We start from the raw sequence: 9,212 nt of genomic DNA on the forward strand, positions 1-9,212 counted from the left end.
TCTTTCTCACCTAGTTTTTCCTCTCTCTCTCTCACTCTGGTTCACAGGGACGTCGCCTTGGTCATCGCGTCGATGTGTGACCACCGAAGCTCCACCGGCGACCAGAGCCACCGGCCGCCCGAGCCTCGTGCGCTTCTGCCTCGAGGATCTCCTCGTCCCCAACCAGGACGCCATGGTCGGCCTCCTCTGTTCGGACCGCCGTCGCCCCGTTCTTCTTCAAGCTGTGGTCGTGCTACCGCAGAAGTGCCCCCTTGGATGCTCGAACCTCCCTCTGCTTCCCGCGTGGGACGACCCCAGCGCCGCGCCCCTGCTTTGCCTCGCCGGCAGCAAGCTCCGCCACGCCAAGTCCGCCGCCGTTCCCGAGTCTCCTGATGCCATGGACTTCCTCCGCCGCTCATCGCTGCCACGGGACACCAGCGCTCCCAACCTCCTCATCGCCCGCACGCCTACAGGTCCCCTGCCTCGCTGCCCTATGCTTGGATCCGGCCGTCCCCGCGCCGTCACGGCCCTGCAGAGCCGTGCCCAAGACCCATCTGTGTCGCTGTTCAAGTCCCAACACTGCCTCATTCTTCTTCCTGGAGCGAGAGTAGCCACCTGCTCGATCCCCGTTTCATGAACGAGACGACGAGTGCCCAGTTTCCATGTTGACCTCGTCAGTCAGATCTGGTGGGCCTACGTTGCTTCCCCCGTTGGCCCAGCATGCCTCCTCACCCAGACGCGGCCTGCCAGCTTGTCCACTGAACCGGGCCGAGGCCCATGGGTGAGCTGCCCCTCCAGCGCCCCTCCTGTTTTTTTCTATCTGGTTGGGCCAGCAGATTTCGGCCCGTTGATGTTTTTTTTCCTTTGTGCGATTTATCTATTTATCCAGAGCCATCCAGTTTTACAGAAAGCCCCTTGCACTTCATGCATTTAATATCTCCACAACCGTGCATCGGTTTAAAACAACCTATATATGTAATATGCCTAGATTTCTGTCTAGTTTAATAATTTGCAACTTTCATCTATGTTTAAAATGTATGAAATACTGTTTGGTTAAATTTGCTCCTATGTCATGTTAAAATGCTTTATTTCATAACTTAATAACTGTAGCTCTATATCTAATAAAATTTATATGTAAATGGGGTAGAAAAATGCCTAGTTTAACATGATGCACTCTTCTAGCATGTTTAACAACTCTAAAATTATGTTTAGGGCAGAACGGTACCAAACCTAATATATGCATATGAGGAGTTTCTGGACTTGTTGTTTTGTCGTTCTGGCCTCATTTAAACTTGCCTAGCTTAGATAGTTTCGTCATGCTTCGCCTCTTGCCATGCTAACAACATTTAATCTTGTTGGGTACATAAACGAGAGAGAACTAAATAAGTCATGTGGCTTTTTCTTCAATATGCAACTCTGTTGCATAATGAGCTCCATTTAATTTGTAGGATTGTTTGCGCACTTTTCCATGCCATGCCTCATTAAACTGGACATGCATCATACTTGTTTGCGCATCGTATCATGCTTATGTGGTGGTTGTTTACTATGTCGTTTGCTTTCTTTCCGGTGTACTTCTTCTCGGTAATCCGATAACATCGCGTTTGTGAGGACCCGTTCGACTATGTCCGTTTGTCTTCTTCATGGACTCGTTCTTCTTCCTTGCGGGATTTCAGGAAAGATGACCATACCCTCGAAATCACTTATATCTTTGCTTACTAGTTGCTCGCTCTTTTGATATGCCTATGCTGCGATACCTACCACTTGCTTATTGATAGAGGCGAGGGTCCCGATCTTTCGATGAGATGATAACTATCGATTTGGTGGAGACGACTTTGACGATCTGACTACAAACGTGCACGACGTTGCGCCTTAGCAATCGCTAAACCAATCTCCTGAGGTTACTGACAATGCTGGAAGCACGGTCAGCCTGACCACGAAGGTCTATTCCTGCAAGCAATCGAAGAACGAGCAAGAATATGATAAAGCAATCTGAATATTGCAAATATATATGAAGTATTGATAATGGTGGGGATCCGGAAGCGGTCTTGGTCTGGTCGTTGGACACAAACGAAGTACACGAAGTTGCAATGGCTAACTTTTAACTAAACAAATCCCAAGGAAAAACTACTAGATGGATCTACTTATATAGGAGCAAGGGGTGGAGGCCAAGGAGGTGGGAGGACGTCCCAAGGCAGCCTAAAACTAAATCTAGGTCGTACAAGGCCAATGGGCCCAAGTGGAGGTGATGTAACACCTTTGGACTTGTAGTTTGACTCGGATTCTGCTGCAGCATCAGATTGTTTCGTCCACAACTCAACGCTCCGGACGAATTTGAAGGTGATCCCAATTGGGTTGGAAAGTGCACGAAATCTAGTTTCCAACAAAAAAAGAATCACCCAATTCGGAGTCCGTATGAAAAACTTGTGTGCGTTTTGAGTCAGGTGTGTCTGTGCAGTCCGAATCTGAATCCAGAACGTGAGAGACTTGGACTCTATCTTCTCTTGGGCCAAAAGTGACGTGAGAGAACTTTTTGGACAGCAAATAAACATCTCTTTCTTCCTTATCTTCATATGTGGATTGTACAAATGTCCCATACACCTGACAAATATGCATATATGCAATATTTTTTGTCATATCCAAGGTAGTCATGTCCTCATCATCCTCCCCTTCTTGAAAATAAAGCCGTCCTCGGCGTTGCTTAATCTGAAATGTGGCTAACAAAAGAGACAAGGTGTACATGTTGTATATGTATATGTCATCCATTTTTACTTCCCTTGATTTTTGCATATATGACACATGAATAGATGAGTAACTTGCATAGTTCATAAAATCTAAAGCTAAAAAATTAGCACAAGAAGTAGAAGGCATGAAAATATTGCAACTCAGTTTGCACATATAAGTGAAGCTCTTATTCAATTCAAAAGATTGACAATGTTCATCATTAAACCATCCCAACATTGGTGAATAAACCTTACTTGATTTGAGTACTCACGGAGCCAAAACTGACTTCGTATGAGGAAGATACACCGGTTTTACTGAACAGTGCACAAAACAGATTCCAATCCGAATTCAGGTACGAGATTGATTCTAGATAGATCCAATTTTTTTTTCTTCTCTTTTTTTTCTCACGCCTTTTTTTTCTTTTTCTTCTCCCTCTTTTTCTTTTTTTTTCTTTCCTTTTTTCTCTCTTTTTTTTTCTCTCTCTTTTTTTTTCTCCCTCTTTCCAAGACAAACTAGATATGATGATGATGAGGACATGACTACCTTGGATATGACCAAAAATATTGCATATATGCATATTTGTCAGGTGATTTCTAGTGCAAACTATTCAATAATTTATTTATGTTATCCAGAACAAAAATACTTCACACACTTTTGTGTTTTGTCTAATTGCAGGTGTATGGGACATTTGTACAATCCACATATGAAGATAAGGAAGAAAGAGATGTTTATTTGCTGTCCAAAAAGTTCTCTCACGTCACTTTTGGCCCAAGAGAAGATAGAGTCCAAGTCTCTGACGTTCTGGATTCAGATTCGGACTGCACAGACACACCTGACTCAAAACGCACACAAGTTTTTCATACGGACTCCAAATTGGGTGATTCTTTTTTTGTTGGAAACTAGATTTCGTGCACTTTCCAACCCAATTGGAATCACCTTCAAATTCGTCCGGAGCGTTGAGTTGTGGACGAAACAATCTGATGCTGCAGCAGAATCCGAGTCAAACTACAAGTCCAAAGGTGTTACATCACCTCCACTTGGGCCCATTGGCCTTGTACGACCTAGATTTAGTTTTAGGCTGCCTTGGGACGTCCTCCCACCTCCTTGGCCGCCACCCCTTGCTCCTATATAAGTAGATCCATCTAGTAGCTTTTCCTTGGGATTTGTTTGTGTCCAACGACCAGACCAAGACCGCTTCCAGATCCCCACCATTATCAATACCTCATATATATTTGCAATATTCAGATTGCTTTATCATATTCTTGCTCGTTCTTCGATTGCTTGCGGGAATAGACCTTCGTGGTGAGGCTGACCGTGCTTCCGGCATCGTCAGTAACCTCAGGAGATTGGTTTAGCGATTGCTAAGGCGCAACGTCGTGCACGTTTGTAGTCGGATCGTCAAAGTCGTCTCCACCAAATCGATAGTTATCATCTCATCGAAAGATCGGGACACCCTCGCCTCTATCAAGTGGTATCAGTTTTCAGGTTGCTCGGTGAGAATTTCCAGTTTTTCCTAGATTAGATTTATTTTCTTACATATTGTCCAAGAAAAAGCCACAAAACAAAAGTTAGATCTATTCATCCTTTGTCCTAGCCAGACTGAGCCTTTGCAATTTTCTTTTCATTGTTTGCATTATTGAATTAACGGTTGCATCGCCGTGTCGAGTTGCTGGTCTTAGTGTCTAGTTCCTTTAGAGTTTCGAGTTCTGTTCACATTAGTCACGCAGCCGCTGCATCATTATCCCATCCGCTGTCCACCATCCCATCCACCAATTTCCACCACGTGCTACGCACTGTTTATTGTCATAATCATAGTTGAGGTCACTCACATCTTCGCCTGATCGAATCTGCATCTTATCTAGTTTGTCTTGGAAAGAGGGAGAAAAAGAAGATAAAGAAAAAAAAGAGAGAAAAAAGGAAAGAAAAAAAAAGAAAAAGAGGGAGAAGAAAAAGAAAAAAAGCGTGAGAAAAAAAAGGAGAGAAAAAAAATTGGATCTATCTAGAATCAATCTCGTACCTGAATTCGGATTGGAATCTGTTTTGCACACTGTTCAGTAAAACAGGTGTATCTTCCTCATACGAAGTCAGTTTTGGCTCCGTGAGTACTCAAATTGAAGATAGCGACGAGCCGCATCTAAATAGTTGCAGAAGCTAGTTCAATATTTGACACCTCAAAATCGGCTTCTAAATAGGTCTTTTTGCCCTCCGAAGTTTGTGAACACAACTTGTTCCAATTTTTCAGGCCAGTTTTAGAATTCTTTGACTCCTCATATCAACTCGGAATTGAGTGATTCTTTTTGCATTGGAAAGCTTGAGTTAGTAGCATTCATTGAAAGAATTTATCAGAAAATTGTCTCAAACTTTTCAAGATGAAAGTTGGAGAGAGAGTTGTTGTATATCCTGCTTGGCAGTTGTTTTTCATCATTATCTTCACTGCCGTTGTGATCTTCACTTATATCTTACTGTCAAGAGCTACTTAGTATCCTTCATTGATGCTAGTTGTGCTACGCCGTGACCTCATTAGTGTTCTAGGCTCGCGTCTCTAGTACGGTCTAGCCTAGGACCAGCAGAGTACCGTCGTTGAGCGTTTATTCAACATTGCATCTTTGAATTGATTATTGCTAATCTTTTGCTACCATATATAGCCAACCCAGCTCCATATATTTCTACACCGTGTATACGTACGCTCCCCTGGCAATCGCTTTACTCAATATTCGGAGTTACTTGACACCGCTGGTTGCCGATCACCGCCTGCTGCATGGTAAGAACTTGTAAGACATTGATATTTGCTTTACTGTGAGCGTTTTACCACCACATCCTAGTAGTTATAGGAACATTATTTTTGGGTTTTGTTTCTTGTTCTACTAATCATGACAGGATCCAGAGTCAATTCATGGGCTTTGTCGATCGTGGGAGACGTGCCACCACCTTTGCAAATACCACAACCGTCACGAGAGGTGCACAAACATCCAAATGCACATGATCAGGTTAATGTATCTATACCACTATTTGATGGCCGTTTTAAACCTGCTTTATATATTGAATGGGAGTTCGACATAAAAAATATATTTGCTTCCCATAATTTCGATGAACATAAAAAGGTTAAGGTTGCGGTTGGTTCTTTCACTGGTTATGCTTTGGTTTGGTGGAGTGAATATTGTCGGTTACACCCTGATTATATACCTACTACTTGGGATGATTTGAAACTTGCCATGCGACATACTTTCGTCCCTGCTTATTATACTCGTGACATGATTAAGAAGTTGCAACACTTAAAACAAGGTAGTGAAACTGTAACAAAATATTATGATGATCTACAAACTACCTTGTTGCATTCCTCTTTAGAAGAAAGTGAAGATGATTTTATGGATAGATTTTGGGGAGGATTAAACCGTGATATTCAAGAGATACTAATTCATGAAGAGTGTTATCCTATGGACCATTTGTTTCATCTTGCTTGCAAAGCTGAACAGGAAATAAAACGACGTGTTGGCCACGAGGAGAACAAGCGCACAGTGCACATTCCAAGAGTTGATATGATTGTTCCTTCAACTACTAGGCATACTATGACAACCTCATCCGTTGTTGTCAGGACTACATCACCTCCACCATGTGACACATCGCCCCCGAGAGTGGCTACATCATCTGAGTTGATCATAAGAGGTAATGACAAAGGTACTGATCTTCCATCTCTACATGAGAATGATGAATGCCTTGTCAATTTGAATGCACCATCTGATGAGCTACCCACTACTTTGATCACACCACCTATTTTAGAGGACTATGTTGATAATTTGACTTTGCCATGTGATCAAACAACTGAAATACCAATAATTTTGAGTGCACCCATTGAATTAACTATTGATGCAAAAGAACCAATGTTTAATCATTTTGATATGACCTCTAATCTTGGTGATGATTCTGTGTTGAATGACTTATTGCATGTTTGCTTATTTAAGCATGTTGTAGCATGTAAATTTGATGCAAGTAAGGTTTATTCACCAATGTTGGGATGGTTTAATGATGAACATTGTCAATCTTTTGAAATGAATAAGAGCTTCACTTATATGTGCAAATTGAGTTGCAATATTTTCATGCCTTCTACTTCTTGTGCTAATTTTTTGGCTTTAGATTTTATGAACTATGCAAGTTACTCATCTATTCATGTGTCATATATGCAAAAATCAAGGGAAGTAAAAATGGATGACATATACATATACAACATGTTCACCTTGTCTTTTTTGTTAGCCACATTTCAGATTAAGCAACGCCGAGGACGGCTTTATTTTCAAGAAGGGGAGGATGATGAGGACATGACTACCTTGGATATGACCAAAAATATTGCATATATGCATATTTGTCAGGTGATTTCTAGTGCAAACTATTCAATAATCTATTTATGTTATCCAGAACAAAAATACTTCACACACTTTTGTGTTTTGTCTAATTGCAGGTGTATGGGACATTTGTACAATCCACATATGAAGATAAGGAAGAAAGAGATGTTTATTTGCTGTCCAAAAAGTTCTCTCACGTCACTTTTGGCCCAAGAGAAGATAGAGTTCAAGTCTCTCACGTTCTGGATTCAGATTCGGACTGCACAGACACACCTGACTCAAAACACACACAAGTTTTTCATACGGACTCCAACTTGGGTGATTCTTTTTTTGTTGGAAACTAGATTTCGTGCACTTTCCAACCCAATTGGAATCACCTTCAAATTCGTCCGGAGCATTGAGTTGTGGACGAAACAATCTGATGCTGCAGCAGAATCCGAGTCAAACTACAAGTCCAAAGGTGTTACATCACCTCCACTTGGGCCCATTGGCCTTGTACGACCTAGATTTAGTTTTAGGCTGCCTTGGGACGTCCTCCCACCTCCTTGGCCGCCACCCCTTGCTCCTATATAAGTAGATCCATCTAGTAGCCTTATTTGGGTGAGGAAGATGGACTTCCGTCGAGGACGACTTCATTTCAAGAAGGGGAGGATGATGAGGACATCAATACAATTGTTACACCCACAGCCCCTGCTGCTATACATACTGGACCAATTACTAGAGCTCGTGCACGCCAACTAAATTACCAGGTACTTTCGTTTCTTGGTAATGATTCTAATGTTCATGAGAATATGATGCTGCCTAAATTGGATACATTTGTTTTGCTTACAAATGAAGGGCCTAGCTTGGAGAAGGATGAACATTGGAGCAAGAACAAGCATGGAGATGATGGCATGCGCAAGGGGAACAAGAACGGAGTTACAAGTGATGATTTCAGGACTTTGAAGCCACCATAATGGGTGCATGAAGCCTTGGACGAAATATACAAGATGCCACTTCATAAATTTCGTCTCGAGGCTATTATAGGTGTTGCGTCACCTTTTTATTGGGCCAGGCCCATGTAATTTCGAAATACATAAGTATAGGCTATTTTTAGAGTCCGTATGTGTGGGGAAACAAGAGATAGGGTTGATTTCGGACCCCTCCACCAAGGGCCACGAAATTCCCCCCTCTTCCTCCATATATACAGCCCTTAGGGCATCGTTTAGACTTTGGGTTTTGTTTAGATTAAAAGTTCGCCATAGCTGCAACTTCGCGTACTTCGTTTGTGTTCAACGACCAGACAAAGGCGTCACAGAACCCCACCTTGATCAATAAAGCTTTCATCTTATATTCGCAATATCCAGATTGCAATCTTAGTTTCTTGCTTGTTCTTCGTTTGCTCGCAGGAAACAGACCCTCGTGGTCAGGTTGATCGTGCTCCGGCGTGGTCAATAACCTCTCGGAGTTGGTTTAGCGATTGCTAAGGCGCGACGTCCTCGCACGTTCGTAGTCGGATCGTCAAAGTCGACTTCCACCAAAGCGATATCCATCATCTCATCGAAAGACGGGACACCTTTGCCTCTATCAAGTGGTATCAGATTTCCAAGTTGCTCGGTGAGATTTTACAGTTTTTCGTAGTTTAGATCGAGTCTGTTCTTCATACCTATAGTCCACGAAAAAGCCAAAGAAAAATTAGGGTTAGTTCATCCCATCCGAACCAATCTGAGCCTTGCATAATCTTTTCTGTATTTGCTTTGTTGAATTTGCGGTTGCATCGTCGTGTTCAGTTGCTGGTCTTAGCGTCTAGTCTTTTAGAGTTTCGAGTTCTGTTCACAAGTTGTCACGCCGTCGCCGCACCATCATCATCGCCCCTGCCATCTACCACCACCGCTCCGAATCCGTATCCATATACCACCACCAATCCGTGTCCATATACCACCACCGATCCATATCCATATACTACCACCGCTGCCATATACCACCACCATATATCCACCACCAATCCGAGTTCCTTGCTTATTAGGTTTGTTTTCGGGATCAATCTAGATTCCGATTCGTGTTTCCTTGCCGGAGTCGGGTAGCCACGCTCCGTTTAGGCCCAAAATTTTTCGAAAACGCATTTTTCGAAAAAATTTCTGGCTATCCTATTTTTAGGTGTTTCTGAGTGTTTTGAGACAGGTGCCATTATAGGAA

This window comes from Triticum dicoccoides, chromosome 6A (assembly GCF_002162155.2).
Source record: "Triticum dicoccoides isolate Atlit2015 ecotype Zavitan chromosome 6A, WEW_v2.0, whole genome shotgun sequence".
NCBI lineage: Eukaryota > Viridiplantae > Streptophyta > Magnoliopsida > Poales > Poaceae > Triticum > Triticum dicoccoides.